Genomic DNA, 16692 nt, shown 5'->3' with positions numbered 1-16692 from the left:
TTCAAGGTGCCCCTGCTTAGCTTTGGCTCTGAGGGCTGTGAGGGGGCCATGGATCCCCTGTTTTCTCACAGGGCCTTTCTAGTTCTCTCGTTAAAGATTTTTTTTTAAAATAGTTTAGTGCCCCAGACATTCTGAAGCAGTCATTTCCTTCCCTTCTCACTTCTTAACATTTTTTTCTCCTCTCCACTGTTGCTCTGAGTCATTGAGAAAGGCCTGTTTATTGCCTTTGGCTGACTCCACCTTTCTCCTTCCCACCCCCCCACTCCTTATCTTCTCCCTGCCAGGGTACTAACCTTTGTGCTTTTCCTCCTGCATTTTTGAGGGGGAGCCTTCCAGCCAGAGGATTCTGCATGCTGGCTGCTCTGACTACCCAGGCTCCTGACCATAGCTGCAAGGATGGAGCACAGTCAAGCTTGGTGTGAAAGAATTAAGTTTTCTCCTACACTTGATCTTTTGTAGGGTGCAGGGCTGGGATGCCCACTCTTAGCCAGTAGGGCTGGCCAAAAAGGTGCTTTTTATTACAGGCTCAGAGAAGGTCTGTGTGCCACTCCACAGCTTTGATTGACACAAAAGGAACACATGGCCCATGGGGCTTCTGCTCTCCAACCCTCTCTGAAGAAGCCAGTTTTCATCTCAGCCATCAGGAGGCACCTGCTAAGAGTGAGCCCACCTAGTGTGACAATGAGCTCAGCCTCTGGGTGACCTCCTAAGCGGGCTTTTCCTTTTTCCTTCCTGTCCTCACCTATAAAGTGGGGGTCACAAGAATAGCACTTCACCCACTCAGTGCCGTGAGGAGGAAGTGAGTTAACTGAGTCTATGCCCCTGGAGCGTCTTGCACACTGTCTGTATTCCCTCCCAACATGCTATACAAGCCCCATTCTTGGATCCTGCAATGTAAGGTCCTAATTCCACTAAGGCTTACAAATGCTAGTCTCAGTCTTGTCCCCACCATCATTGCTACTACACTATCTTCTTCATTTCACAGACTATTATTAATTGCTACTCATTTCAGACCTGACCAGGAGTATCCCGAGTGGCCCCATTTTACAGATCAGGAATAAGGATTCCATAAACTTTCCCAGATCAGAGCTAACTCACAGGCAAGGCTGGGACTAGACCCCAAGGGTGGAGATTCCCAGCTGGGACTCTGTGCTAGGGTGACCAGTCATTCTGGTTTGTCAGGGACCCACACACCCCTCTTCCCAGAAAACCTTAGTCACTGGCAAATCAAGGCAGCTGGTCATCCTAAGCCTTTGATATGTATGAGCCTTGTTTTATTAATCAAAAGAGTTTGTTTACTATTCTTACAGCATTTCACAGTGTGGGTGAGGGGGCTGTGCACACAGATGTTCCACCTGCATATTGTAAGTATTTCAGTCACCCATGTTGCTTTTTTTATACTTACTCCCTACTTGTAGTTCATTCATTATCCAAACCTGATAGGTTTCTCAAAAAAGAAGAAAATGCACTTGTAAATTGACTGAGAATGAATTTAAGCTCTTAATAAAGAACTTCCACAATGGGCCTAACTAACTTTCGGGAGTCGCTTACAATCCATCAGACTTAATCCTCTGTTTGAAAATTCTTGGCCTTCTGGAAAACATTGTGAAGAGCTTTGTTGTAGCGCGCACCAATGGAGTGAAGTGGTATGCAAACCAAAGCATCAGACGATGTTATTAATCCAAATATCTACTGCAGTGGCTATTTCTTTTGGAAGAGAGTGAATAAATCAAAGACTTCACTTGGCCTGAAATATGCAGGTACTCGAGAAAAGTGGTTATTGGTCCCTCTGGTTCAATCTGTAACAAATGTTTATTGCATGCTTAATAGATGCTTGTCACAGCTGTCAGCTGTTGAAGTAAATTACAATGAATGAGTGAAAATGGCTTCTGTCCTCATGGAGTTCCAGTCTAGTGGAAAAGAGAAATTATGTAATTAAGTAAGGCTGGAATTAGAATTGTGACACATGCCTTGAAGCAGAGGACTGGGTGCTCTGGTAAAGCTTGATGGGGCACCAAATCAAATGTGAGGAAGTGACATTTGAGCAAAATCTTCAGGATAAGTTAACCAGGCTCAGACTCCAGGAAACAGCATTGGGGGAGGAGGTAGTCTATCATGTGCAAAGGCCCTGAGGTGGGGAAAAGGTTTGGTATATGTTAAGATGCTGAGAGAAGGCCGCCAGCTGGACAGGCACGGGAACAATATTCCCAGTCCTGCAGTTGAAGATAATAATGCTTTTGTAAACTCCACAAGCAATTAGAGCCTCTTTCATTAAGCAGTAAATCCCCCTAGTTCTATCCAGGCCATACCTGTGTACTAAGTCCCTCCAGTCAGTGCCAGTGACATGCTAGTGCTATCGGTCCTGGAGGAGACCTTCACCTCACCAGCTCCTCAGCAATGGGGACAAGATGTACACTGCCAGCTAGAGGCAGAGTGGGGACTGTAAGGAAGGTCCCTTGGTCCTAAGTTCAAAGGTCTTCCCCCAGCTCCCTCTTTTTTCCCCTCCCCCACCTCTGTGTTTTGCTTTTTCCACTTTTGGTGTTGGAATTCGGGGTCTTAAACTTGCAAAGCAAGCACGTGCCATTGGAGCTCTGTCCCCAGACCTGTTGCGTTGAGTTTGCTTTTCAGATAGGCTCTCTTGATAACTTTTTCTGGCCTAGCTTTGCATGATGATCCTTCTACCCCTCCTTCCTGAGTGGCTGGGATTACACATGTGTTCCACAATGCCCAGCTTGTTGTTGAGACAAGGTCTCCCTAACTTTCTGCCCAGGCTAGCCTTGAACTGTGATCCTCCTCGCTCTGCCTCCCAACCTTGCCCCTATCTTAAGACAAATTTTCCTTCTACTCCCACAGCGCTTTGGGTATACCAACCAAAACCAGCACCTTGCTCCCTACCCCCTCAGAGTGTGCTCCGCACTGCCTGAGGTTCCCACAGTTGTCAGCAGCACCCCAGCACCTGCAGGGAAGTTTGTGATGTCCTCATTGGGAGTCCCGAAGGAATTGTTTGCGTAGTCTGCCTCTTTGGTTCTGCTCTAACAAGCATCTGAAGACCATCATTCACTTTGTCAACAGTGGCTGTGATGGCAGTTATGGTAAAACTGCTTTTAAAATCACTCATTGCTTCCCCTTCCTCCAGATGTCTACTCCTCATTAGAGCCCCACGTTCATCTTCACCTACTGCCATGAGTGACCTGACCAGATGTTGCCATATTATGGTACACTCTTTCCATTCACTCTACAGAATAGGTGGCAGGAAAACTCCAACATCTGTCAGTCTTAGGTCACTAGAAAAATTCCAAGTATCAGGTTTTTAAATACAATGAACACAGGAAAGAACAAGAACAGCCCTGCCTTTATTCTGGTTGATTCCTGCAAAGAACCCCTGGCTCATGTTGTCCCTCTGAGAAACACAGGTGGGGGCCACTGCAGTCTCTAGTTGGAAAGGGCTGCCTGCCAGGCTTTCCTGGGAATATGTGTCACTTTGTGGTATCCCTGGCTCCCTCCCCTATAAAATAATAATTTGGAAGGGTTTGAGATGAAGAGAGCAAATCAATACCAGATGGCCAGTGTTGCAAAAATATTCTACCAATTCATCAAATCACATCATAGGACTTGAGAACTGCCTAGAGAAAGGAGAAGCCCTGTACTTTGGAGAATCAGCAAGCACCCCAATATCTTGTCAGGTAATGAAAAGCCACACAGGAGTACAACTCATTTTTACTCTCCACAGTGATTGTGTAGATGTCATGGAGGAAGATGGGAAGAATGCTTCTGCACCATTCAATGGCACCATGATGGAAGCAGAGAAGCAGAGCCTGGGGATCTTCCTTACAAACCTTGAGAACAGAGGTGAAGGTGGGTCACCCAGTGCTATGACATTCTTAGTACACTGTTAGACTGATAATCCTTTTTAAGTGTAGGAACAATTTTCTTTAAGCTATCCACGTAAGCAAGTTGTTGTCCATAGTAGATAGACTGTTATTCAAAAAAGAGAATGCCTCTTTTCAAGGCTGGATTTAATTTTCACTGTAGAATAGAACTGTGAACACAAACAGTTGTTATTAAGGAAAGAAATATATCCCAATGTTGAGGAATTGGGGAATAATCCTTGTAGGAGATCTGAATGAGATTCATCTTGTAGTGACATAAAAATCTATGAGGTTCATTAAGTTATTGTAAACCAGTTTGGAGAAAAGCAGAAAAAACCTGCTACTAGAATGGAAATTGATAGGACCACATCTACACAGCACTGCTAGTGGCCACATCTCAGACCCTGGGACATCTAGCAAGATGGCGACTCCACCCAGAAACTCCCTGCAGGGTTCCATGATGCCAGTTTGGAAGACATATGTCCTGTGGTTATTCTCAGTTGTTTTCTTCATTCCCACAAACAGGTTAGCCTGAGTTTCCTATTCTCTAGTCCTGGCTGAGGGCAGGACTTCATCCCCACAATTAAGAAGAATCTACTGATGTTGTCTTAATTTACATTTTTATAACTACTAATGGAATCAAATATTTTCATTGTCATTTGTAATCTTTATTCTGTGATACACTTGCTCATATCCTTTACACAATTTGCTATTGAACTAATAGTCTACTGTAATATTTATAAAATTTCTTTACATATGGTATTCTTTAAAGGATATTCTTTTTTGGAGTACTGGGGTTTGAACTCAGGGCCTCATGCTTGCTAGGCAGGTGCTCTACCACTTGAGCCACTCCACCAGCTTTATATACAGTATTCAAGATATTGATCCTTTTCCTACTCTGAGCGTTGAAGTTGTCCTTGAGGTGGTTTTTGTTCTTGTTTGCCTTTCTTTTTTTGTTTACAATATCTTGCAAATGTATTCATTTTTGTGTTGTCATTTTTTAGTTTATGGTTTCTGTCTTTGATGGCCTTCTCACTCATATTTTCTTCTGGAATTTTTATAATTCACTTTTTTACATTTAAGCATAAACTCATCTGGAATTTATTTTGGCATATGATTTGAGGAAGAGATTAAATTTCTTTCTTGCCAAATGGCTAGCCAAACATCCCAACAAAATTTATTGGATAAACTCTTCTTTGCCCTGTGATTTATGATGGTGTCTTTATTACACACTAAATATACACGATTGTGTATATACGTTTTAAACTTCATTCTTTAATATTATTTTATTATTACACATTATAACTTTTTAATGTTCAGCATTATTGCTTTCTCATCCTTCTAGATTAGCTTTAAAATTACTTTTTCAGATTCTTCTCAAAGATCGTGAAATTTCAATCTGCTTGTATTACTACTGAGTTAAATCTGTGTTTTACCCCCTTTAGTTTACCTGTCATCTATCAGCACACTCTACCTATCTGGGCCTTTTTCATGCACACTGTCTCTCATTTATGTTACACAGTGGGCAAATGGAGATTTTTATCACTGTTTTTTAGATGAGTTAACTAAGCCTCAGAAAACTAAAATTATTCTTCCTAAGAGCACGCATCCAGTATTTTAAGAGCCAAAATTTAAATGTGGGTCAGTCTGATGTCAAGGCATATGAGCTTATAAATTATTTTTTATTTTGTATAAACTTTTGAAATGATTTTAAAGAACTGCAAAGTGCTATATGAGATTGAGTAATAAAGAAATAAATTTGTTTGGACAAGTACTGTAATGATACCTGCAAGGCATTTAAGCAATTTTTTAATTAGTAGACAGAATCTTTTTAAAATGTAACACATAAAAATGTACACCGAATATTTTGATCTGACTTTTGGTGAAATGTACTGTAATATTCGTTCAAATTAGTTTTTAACACAAAGCCAAAACAAAAAGACAAATGCCACCTAAGGCCATCTGTTTTTAGTTTAGCATGTGTTCATCTATGTAAGAACACCAAAATGAGAGGAAAACATAAGAGGTTCTATTATGTGAATTTTTTAAATGTTTAGAAAATATCTTCTTTCACATTGTTTCATTTGGTCCCATTTTACAGACAGATGGTAAAAAAGACTCAAGGAGAATTAGTTACACCTATATTGCAATGGTGCTGTAACAGGGAGATTATTTCAAGAATTGTATGATAGTCTTATTTCTAAACCAAAACTGCCATATCATCAAGAATATCTGGGTCGGGCACTGGTGGCTCATACCTGTAAGCCTAGCTACCTAGGAAGCTGAGATTGGGAGAGTCATGGTTCCAGGCCAGTCAGAGCAAAAACGTTTGCAAGACCCCATCTCAACAGAAAAAACTGGGTGCAGTGGTGCACATCTGTCATCCTAGCTACAACAGGAAATGTACAAATAGCAGGATCATGGTCCTGCTGGTCTGGGCAAAAAGCAAGACACTATCTCCAGAGTAACCAAAGCAAAAAGGGCTGGAGACATGGCACAAGAGGTAGAGTACCTGCCTAGCAAGCACAAAACCTTGAGTTCAAACCCCAGCAGTGCATAAAAAAGAAAAAGAAAAGAAAAGAAAGAATATCTGGCTACTACTTGCTAGTGAGAAGACTGAACAAATCAATATATTTTCAAATGCAGATTGACTGTTTATTAAGAATAGTCTTTATATTTTAGAGAAATTTGGGGTCTACAGCAAAACTGAGCAGAAAGTACAGAGTTTTGGTTTAACCTACTTCCCACTACAACACAACACAGCCTCCCTCAATGTCAACACCTCCCACCAGAGTGGTACATTGTTACAATCCATGAATCTACCTTTTAGTATCACTGGAAGTCCACAGTTTATGCTAGGATCACCTTTGGTGTTGCACGTTCTGTAAGTTTTGGCAAATGTATAATAACATGTGTCCATCATTGTAGTATCATGTAGAATAGTTTCAGTGTCCTAAAAGACCTCTGTGTTTCACTGATTCATCGCACCCGCCCCCCCAAAAAAAAAACCCTTTCTCTATAGTTTGCCTTTTCCAGAATGCCATATAGTTAATATCATTCGATTGTATCTTTCTCAGATTGGCCTCTTTCACTTAGAAATATGCATTTAAGAATCATTTTATGATGTGTTTCATTTCTATTTAGCGCTAATGTTTCATTGATGGATATATCACTGTTCGTTTATCCACTTACCTGTTTAAGGAGATATTGAAGCCTTCCAAGTTTTGGCAGTTATGAATAAAGCTGTTATAAATATTCATGTGCAGTTTTTGTATAAACATAAGTTTTCAACTCATTTAGGTACATACCAAGGAGCACAATTGCTAGATTATATGGTAAGTGTGTTTGAGTTTACAAGAAACTGTCAAACTATCTTCCAAAGTGGCTACACCATTTTTCATTCCCACCAGCAAGGAATCAAGATTCTTGTTGCTCTGCATCCTGACCATCCTTTAATACTGTCAGTGGTTTGGGTTTTCACCATTCTAATAGGTTTACCATCATATTTTCTTGTTGTTTTAGTTTTCATTTGCCTAAAGACATATGACGTGAAGTATCTTCTCATATTTATATTTACATGTGTCTGTTTTCTTTGCTGAGATGTTTGTTCATTTCATTTGCCCATTTTTAAGCAGATTATATTTTTATCTTATTACTGAGTTTTAAGTGTTCTTTGTAGATTTGGGATAATAGCATATGTCTTCTGAAAATTTACTTTCTACCAGTCTGTGACTTTCCTTCTTATTCCCTTGACAGTGTCTTTCATGGAGATGGAGTTTTTAATTGTAATGAGCTCCAGCTTATTGTTTCTTTCTTGGAGTAGCCTTTGGTATTTTATCTAAAAAGTCATCTCCAAACCAAAAGTCATCTAGATTTTCTCCAATCTTGTCTTCTCGGAGTTTTCCAGTTTTTCATTTTATATGTAGGTCTGCAATTTGTTTTGAGTTTAGCTTTGTAAAGTATGTAAGGTCTAGGTCATGAATTTTTTTTTTTTGCATGACAGCACCATTTGTTGAAAAGACTTATGTTTTCTCTATTATATTGCCTTTGCTCCTTTGTCAAAGGGCTCTTGAACCTATTTATGTGTGTCTGCTTATGGGCTCTCTAGTGTGTTTAATTGATCTGTTTGTCTCCCACCAATACCACACACTGCCTTGACTACTGTAGCTTTACAATCAGTCTTGTAGTCTGATAGTGTCAGCCCATCTCACATTGTTCTCTCCTTCATTATTGTATTGGCTCTTATTGGTCTTTTGCCTCTCCATTATAAACTTTAAAATTTGTTTTTTGCTATCCACAAAATAACTTGCTCAGGTTTTGATTGGGAGTGATTGCAATTTGATCAAATCTATACAATCAAGTGGGGAAGAGCTGATATCCTCAAAATACCAAGTCTTCTTATCCAAGAACATGGGATATCTCTTCATTTATGCAGTCATTCTTTGATTTCCTTCATTAGTTTTGTGTTTTTTCTGATATAGGTCTTGTATACAATGGTCCAGAAGTGACCTGACGGCAGCTTGGGTGTTAGTGAGGTGTTTGGGAGAAAAGTGATGTGCGTGCACTGAGGAATCAAACATCCAAGTGGGATGGATGGAGGCATCGAGAAAAACTGAAGTTTTTAACCTCCTAAAATATTTAGAAGCTGAGGTTATTCACTGAGATAGGGAGCACTGGAAAAACCCAGTTTCCTGAAGAATATTCCAAATTTTGTTGAGTATGTGGTGTGTTTAAAGTATCTGTGAAATATCTAAGGGGAAATTTCAAGTAGACAATGTGAGCTTTCATGAATATGTTTTAAAATAAATATGTTAGCATATACACGTATGGATTAATTATGTTAATCCATAGTATGCATAAATATAGCATGTAGTTATGCTATGATCTCTTCAATAACTCTGGATATTAAAGAACACTAGAAGGATGCATGAGAGGACGTGATTGTCTAAAAACCTTTGATCTTTACATGTGACACACAGGTCTCACTTACCATCGTCTTGTTGCTTAGGTAACAATCACTAATCAATGTTAGACGCACTAATATGTGTTATTATTTAAGTGTTACTTTTTATTAAATAAGTTTTATTGTTTTTTATTGTTGCTTTCACTGGAGAACATACACAGCAGAGTTGTTTTGGCTGGCCAAATTGTTTCCTGGTCTCTAGTTCCTCATTCATAGTTCATAATGGTGTCTACCATAAAGTACTCTGTGCATTAAGTTAAATTGTGCTTATAAATCATTTAGCACAGTGTCTGACACTCAATGATGGATAAATGTTCCTTTTTAAACAATGGGGTTCAAGAGAAATCAAAGAAGAAGGAAACCAGTTTTCAATGAAAAGCAGTCTTAGGAGTTTCATGCTAACCTCATCACATAAACCCAGTCAAAATACTTCAAAGACAAGGTAATCTATTCACCCTGAAGTTTCTAAAGCACAGATAGAAACTGTCTAAGAAAAAATACTAAACTTGTGAACTTGAACAAATAAACATAAGGAAAATTATTTGTCCTTTGGATTTTCTTTCATTGTACATAGAGATGCTTGGTGTATACTATGTGACAGAACCTTCTCTAATGTCTCCATTGGACCCCACTAACCCTTACAGGATTTTGGAAAATAATCTTTTTGTTAGTCATCTTTTCTTGGCGCTCCTGACCAGTCATAGCCTCTTGCCTTTAAAGTTTTTAGGGATCAATCAACTCTTCTCCCTCTCTACCCAGAGGACCAATGTCAACATTTCAGATGATGCTCTTGAAGCTTACTTCTTATCTTGAAGACCCTCCTCCTTTCCTCCATGGAGGCAATCCACGATTCACCAGCTACTCTAAAACAATAGTCGACACATGGGCTTTTTCAATTATAGTGAATTATTTGCCTTTTTTACAGTCTAGAGAGGAGAAATGGATTATTGCTTTCACAGTTTCTTGGACTGTCCTGCATAGACAGTCTAACATCACCCCAGAAGTCCAGGATGTGGGATAGTCAACAATTGCTGTATTAGTTCTTAGATTTGGGGACCTCAGTACCCACAGGAAAAGTTCCATCTTAACAGTGTGTATATATATATGTATGTTATATATATATATATGTATATATATGTTTTATATATGTATATATATGTTATATATATGTGTATATATATGTTTTATATATGTGTATATATATGTTTTATATATGTATTAATAACATAATATGTGCACTATATATATATATATATATATATATATATATATATATATATATATATGTCATGAACTGCTAGTGGTACTTTTTCAATACATTGTGATTTATATCATGTTTCTTGACCAAATACATTTGGAAAACATTGCCCTATGTTTTGCTCTTAAGTATGATGTAAGCTACTGGTTTGAGATAATTTTTTAACCATGTTGGAGGAGTATTCTGTATGTAATTTGTTTAGCTTTTATCAGAAATGGATATTGAATTTTGTTAAATGCCTTTTGACATTTATTAAGATGAGCATGAAGTTTGTCTCTTTTGACCCATTGATGTAATTGATGATATTTTTATATTTCCTGATATTGAATCATTCATGGTTTCCTAGAGCATTATTGTTTTAATATAATGCTAGATTAGATTTGCTGGTGTCTTTATAAGCATTTTGTATCTGTAGTCATAAGTGATCTTAGTCAAAACACATTTTTCCATCTTTGTCAGGTTTCACATTCCATATTTTATTCTAGTCATAACCCTCTATAAAATTTTAATTGGAGTGTGATATACGTATAAAAGGTGTGCATAGCAATTAATTTTCACATATGAGTAACCAGCATCCAGATAAACACCCCAGACCTCCCCTCACTCTTCTTCAGCTGACTCTCCATTGCCAAGGGTAACCACCATCTTGACTTTCAGCAGTGTAGACTTATTTTATCTATTTTCTTATCTAAATGGATTCAAGCATATGTACGATTGTATATTCTTTAAGTCAATATTATATTTGTGAGATTTAGCCATATTATTTTATATAGTTGTGTTTAATTTACTTTCATTAAAATTTAATATTCCATTGTATAAATATACCCCAAAGTACCTGTACATTCTATTTTTGATGGGCATTTGGGTTATTTCCAGTTTAAGGTTATGACAATACTATTTCTATGAATATTTTGGTACATGTTATTTCTTTAAATACATGCACATTTCTCTGCCTCATCATAGGAGTGGAATTGCTTGATTATAAGAAATACTTACAGGATTGTCATTTTCTTATTGTTTTGTAAGAGTCCTTTATATATTTAGGATAGGAAGAGATATGTCATGCAAACAGAAGCCATAAAAAAGTTGGAGTGGCAACATGAATATCAGACAAAGCATACCTTAAAACAAAAATTGTTACCAAGGCAAAGAAGAACATTTTATAATGATAAAATGATAAAAGAATAAAATAATATAAAATGATAAAAGAAGATCTAATAATTACAAATATATGAATACCCCCAAACAGATCACCCCATATACAAAGCAAAAGCTGACAGAGTTGTAAGGAGAAATAGATAACTCAAAAGTAATAGTTTGAAACTTATAAACCTAATTTTTAATAACAGAAAAATCAGAAAAAAATCAACCAGGAATGCAGTACTTTAGTATAGGAGTAAATCTTTATGGCCTGAGATCAGGCAAAGCCTTTTTATACATGACACCAAAAGCACAGGTGACAAAAGCAAACAGTAAACCTAGAGCTTATCAAATTTTTAAAATTTGTGTTTTAATAGACCCCATCAAGGAAATAAAGACAATCCACAGAATGGGAGAAAATCTTTGCAAATCATAGATCTGATGAAAACCTTGTGTCTGAAATATAAAGGAGAACACTTACAACCAAATAATTAAAAGAAAGACGGCCCAGTTTAGAAACGAGTAATGGATCTAAGTAGATATTTCTACAAAGAGATGTACAAATGTCTAATAAGCACATGGAAATATGCTTACCGTGATTGCTCATAAGGGAAATGCAAATCAAAACCACAATTAGACAATACTTCATAGCCACAAGGATATGAAGGATATTATGGCTTTAATAAAAAAATAAAGATAATGGTAAGTGATGACAGGATGTGGAGAAATTACTTGTATATTGCCAGTGGTACTGAAACACAGTGCAGCCATGTTAGCAAACAGTCTTGTAATCCCTCAAAAGCTTAAACAGAGAATTAGCATATGACCCAGCAATTCTACCCAGGAGAAATGAAAATGTACATTTGTGCATACAAGCGTGTACACAGATGTTCACAGCACATTATTCATAATAGTCCAAACATGTGGAATGATAGACAACCAGGGTATCTATCAACTGATGAGTGGATAAATAAACGTGCATGTCTATATGATATAAAGTTATTCAGCAATACAAAAGAATGAAGAGATACATGCTGCATCATGGATGAACCTTGAAAACGTCACACCCGGTGAGAGCAGCCAGTCACAAAGACGCATATGTGACTCCATTTGTGTGAAATGTCAGATTAAGCAAATCCTTAAGCGGCAGACAGTAGATTAGTGGTTGCCTGGGAGTTAAGGGGGGAGATGGGAAGTGATTGCTAATTGGTACAAGATTTCTCTGATAGGTGATGAAATATTTCAAAATTGATCGTGGTAATGGTTGCCCAATTCTGAAGACACCAAAAACCATTGAAGTAAACACTTACAAAGGATAAATATTTGATATGTGAATTACATGTCAAAGCTTTTGAAAAGAATTTCAATCTCAAGCCATTCATGCTTACATTCTTCGAAGTATTACCATTCTTTCATATTTCCCATAGTGCTCGGGATACACTGCTAGGTGCTCAGTATATGCCAATCAACTGAGTAAAACCTGTGTTCAACAACACCAACTAAGTTGGCCGAATGCTTTAAGATGTATCCTGCTCCTACGGATTTAGAACTCTGCGTCGGCTTTCGAACTGATGATGAACAGAAACCCTTCGTGGGTTAGATGAGAAGGGGAAGCACCCAAGCAACAAGACAAGTGAGCTGTAAGCAGTGCACTCCTATCTGCATGGCTGATAAGGACCATCTGACGATGCCTGTTATTCAGTGAGGCCATTCTCTCCACAAAGTCACAATATTTATTTTAAAACCAGTGACTATTGAGTGTGTGTGTATATCTATACAGTGATAAAACATTGCTCTACTATGTACGCAGGATCTGAACAAGATCAATTCATCAGGACCATCACGCAAACCTACGCACGCAGGAGGTTGTTTATACAGTGGGTTGATAGGGTTTTGTGATATGAGCCACAGAGAAGCACTGTCTATTCCCCATAATGCATGATATATGTTTCACAATGCTGGCATTATATAAATAATTAATGACATGGGCTAGAGACAGCACTGATAGAAAGAAAGAGACAGAGTGTGCCAGAAAGTCTGGTCAAACACTTCCCTCTTAAATAGGTGAGACAGAAATGAACAGCTTGGTCAAGTACATCACACATTTTAGTTCTTTCTCAAGCACTGGCTTGTGGGACAGCTGACTTTTCTACTTAATGGCTGCCATTCCTGCAGACATAATTTTGAAACATTTTATGTGTAGGTTACACAAAGTGTTTCCATTGTCTATTTGTATGAAAGTCGATGTGGAAAGAAATTGTCCCATGAAATGTCACAGTAAGAAATGTCACAGTTGAGCTGCTTAGATGCCAGTGTTTTTCTCAGAAATGTTCTCTTCAGGAATAGAGTAAAGCTTAATTGGCAAGATATTGACTAGCCTATGTGTAATTTATCTTTCAACCATTACTCAGTGCTCCCCCAAGTACCCTGTCGTCTACCTAGAGAGAAGTATTGGACTGATATTTAGCTTATGTCCCCAAGGACCGCTCCTTTCCCTAATACATATGTATTAATTCCCATTAACTTTATTAGAGCAAGGAATAATGTGGGGATGAAGAGGAGGCCAGACAGTCAGATGGCAGTGAGCGTCTGTTACGGTATATGAGTAACTCTCCCCATTATCATTCAGCCTTTATTCACTCTGTGAATTCACATCGTGACTAACTCATCTTTGAGGACTGTTTTTTTTTTCCTCCAGGACTGCTAATGGGAAGGACGTGACTTTCCTCACACTCTTTTCCAAACTAGAAGTTACCATAGCTGCAAATGACCCCAAAGAAAAGTAGCTCTCCAAATGAACTTGCAGACTCATGAGCAGAAGAGGACTGGAGAATCGTTCGTGAAAGTACAGTCACTAGTGATTGCCCAGTGGGTGTCCCTTACTGAGAGGCCTGACCCATGAATCCTGGCTGCTCCCCCTTAGCCAACACCCTCAAGATTGGCCATCTTCCCTTGCCCTGCCCCCACCCCACTTAGACCTTGGTGGAAACCAAAAGAAAACCAAATTGATCTTTATAAATCTTTTCTTGAGATCCTGTGATCCAGTGATGGCATGAATTCACTTCTGTCCTCAACTCTCAGCCTGTGAAGAGCAATGAAGAGGAACCAGCTGATGGCCAACTCTGAGACTGACCTCACCCCTCTGAGTCTTTTTAGATCCTTAGAGTTCACAGGTCTAAGGCTGTAGAATTTTCAGTGACAATTTATAATTCTTCTGGTTCTTTGCTTCATGTTTTACTTAAATCTATTTGAAGGTATATTTTATAGTAGTGTGAAGAAGCCCAAAAGAAGGGAGTGGTCAACAGGGCCAAATGGCACTTCAAGAGCCAAGCATGAGGGAAATGAGGGTACAAAAGGGTGAGGTCTGTGTAGATGGCATCTCCCATCCAGGAGATGGGAGAATTAGGGTGAAACTCTGAATAGTGCCTTGGTAGGTCCATACTAAGAGTTTTTCCAGGCCAGTATAATGGAGGGTGGAGGGAAAGGGGGAAAGAGTGAGGGGGAGAGAGAAAGAGAGAGAGAGAGAGAAGAAAGAAGAGAAGAGGAGGAGGAAGAAGAGGAGGAGAAAGGGGAGAGGGGAAGAAGGAGAAAGAAGGAGAGGAGATTTGAGAGTGCTTACAAAGTCGCATCATATAAACGAAGCCAGAGAAAGAAGGATAGGGATATGGGAGCCTGATGGATAGTGAGAACATCAGGGAGTTGGTAAATTGGTCATCCACAGATACATTTAATCCTCACAATAATCCCATAAGTTAAGTGGGGGTTTAAGAGATGAACTAGCTCATGTAAAGTCACACAGCTAATAAGAAACAGGGTTTAAACTTGCTTTGTCTAACTCCAGACTAGCATGTTAGCTACCAATGAGTAACTCCCGTTCTCCTCTGGTTACGTTCCCAGCTCCAAACAGCTGCTACTGGAACTGGCAGGGACAGTCCTAGTTCCAGACCAGGGAGGAACTGATCCAACTGGGAGACTGGTGTACCTTTGTGGTGTCCTTGTCCTATTGTGGGGTGTGATTCTCTCACTCAGAGCACGTTTATAGAACATTGAGTGACAGGATGGTTTAGAAGGTCCACATTCTATATCAACCACTTTGTCCTACAGCCCTGTGCACATTCAATCATTTTTAGTTATAGTTTGTAAATCCTAAAAACAATAAATACAAATATATACTTTGGGTTTATAACCATATACTCAAAGTCCCACAATTTATTCCAGATAGGCATAAGTGCAATTCACAATTACCAAGTTATAGAATCAACCTAAATGCCCACCAATGGCTGACTGGATAAAGAAAATGTGGTACATACACAATGGAGTATTATTCAGCCATACAGAAGAATGAAATCATTTTGTCTGCAAGAAAATGGGTGGATCATCACATAAAGAGAAATACACCAGACTGAGGAGAACAAGGATTGCATGTTTTCTCTTGTATATGGAATTTGGGGGAGAGGGAAGGGTATGAAAGTAAAAGGGAGACTAATAGGAATGTGGAAAATGAAAAGGGGAGGGGAGAGGGGATAACAAAGGGTAATAGGGGGGTGGATATGGTCAAAATACATTATTTGCATGGATGGAAATATCCTAATGAAATCCACTACTTTGTATAATAAATACATGCTAAAAAAAAGCATAGCAAAAATACTTTAAGGAATCAAGCCCTATTTTTTTGCATTAACAAGTCTCTCACTTGCTTGATGAGTAACTGCAAGATCTTGAAGATTCCACATCTTCACCTGTCTCTTTTCCAGTTAACAATATTCTAATAGCTCAGCTGTTCTACCAGTCTTAACTTCAATGATGATATGTTACTACTTTTGTCTGGCTTTAGCTATTCAAGGCAAGATTTGCAAAGTTGATTTTTGTTGTTTTTGCTTGTTGCAAAATATATTTTAGTGTTTGAAACACCCTTCGGGGCACATTGCAACAGGAAAGTCCTGCTTGTCTGTGTAATTTTCGTGCAGACATTTAAAGGTATATGTCTCAGGACCAAATCAGAAATCTGCCCCTCTTCCCTCGGTGCAGGAAAGTGCCTTGTGGGGTCCCTTCTCAGCCACTGCTGACAACCATAGTAGAGGCTCAGGCATCTGGCAGCTGCTCTGACTGTAGCCCCCAGGGGAGAGAGGAGCCTCCAGGATGAGGATATTATGGTGTCACTAGGTTTAAGTGTCCCTCTTACAAGGCGTTTCAGGAACCAACCAAACCTACATAACTGACTAAAGAGGTGCTGTTTATTCTCTTCTACCAGCCTCTCCAGGAAATTTTTTCACTTGAGCTAACAGCAGAAAGAAGAGGATCTGGGTAGCATCTTCCCAGGGACGCTGCAGAGCGCACATAGCTGCGCACCAGGGGCCTCGTGGGCGGGAACGCTGAGTTCTCCCTCAGTTGTTCATTATCTGCATTGCTGCACGTTTTTCTGCCATGGACTTTTTTTTATTACTCTAAGTTGTGAGTGAGGT

General features: G+C 38.9%; 1 long non-coding RNA gene across 1 annotated transcript; it reads left to right on the top strand.

The window, feature by feature from the left end:
• The first annotated feature begins 2305 nt into the window (after positions 1 to 2305).
• LOC141422345 (uncharacterized) lies at positions 2306 to 16141 on the top strand. Its single transcript, XR_012446893.1, has 3 exons — positions 2306 to 3092; positions 3731 to 3855; positions 13929 to 16141. It is a non-coding gene; the product is annotated as an uncharacterized lncRNA (long non-coding RNA).
• The last annotated feature ends 551 nt before the right edge of the window (positions 16142 to 16692 follow it).

This window comes from Castor canadensis, chromosome 4 (genome assembly GCF_047511655.1).
Source record: "Castor canadensis chromosome 4, mCasCan1.hap1v2, whole genome shotgun sequence".
NCBI classification, from domain to species: domain Eukaryota; kingdom Metazoa; phylum Chordata; class Mammalia; order Rodentia; family Castoridae; genus Castor; species Castor canadensis.
This window is presented reverse-complemented; position numbering and strand designations above follow the sequence as displayed.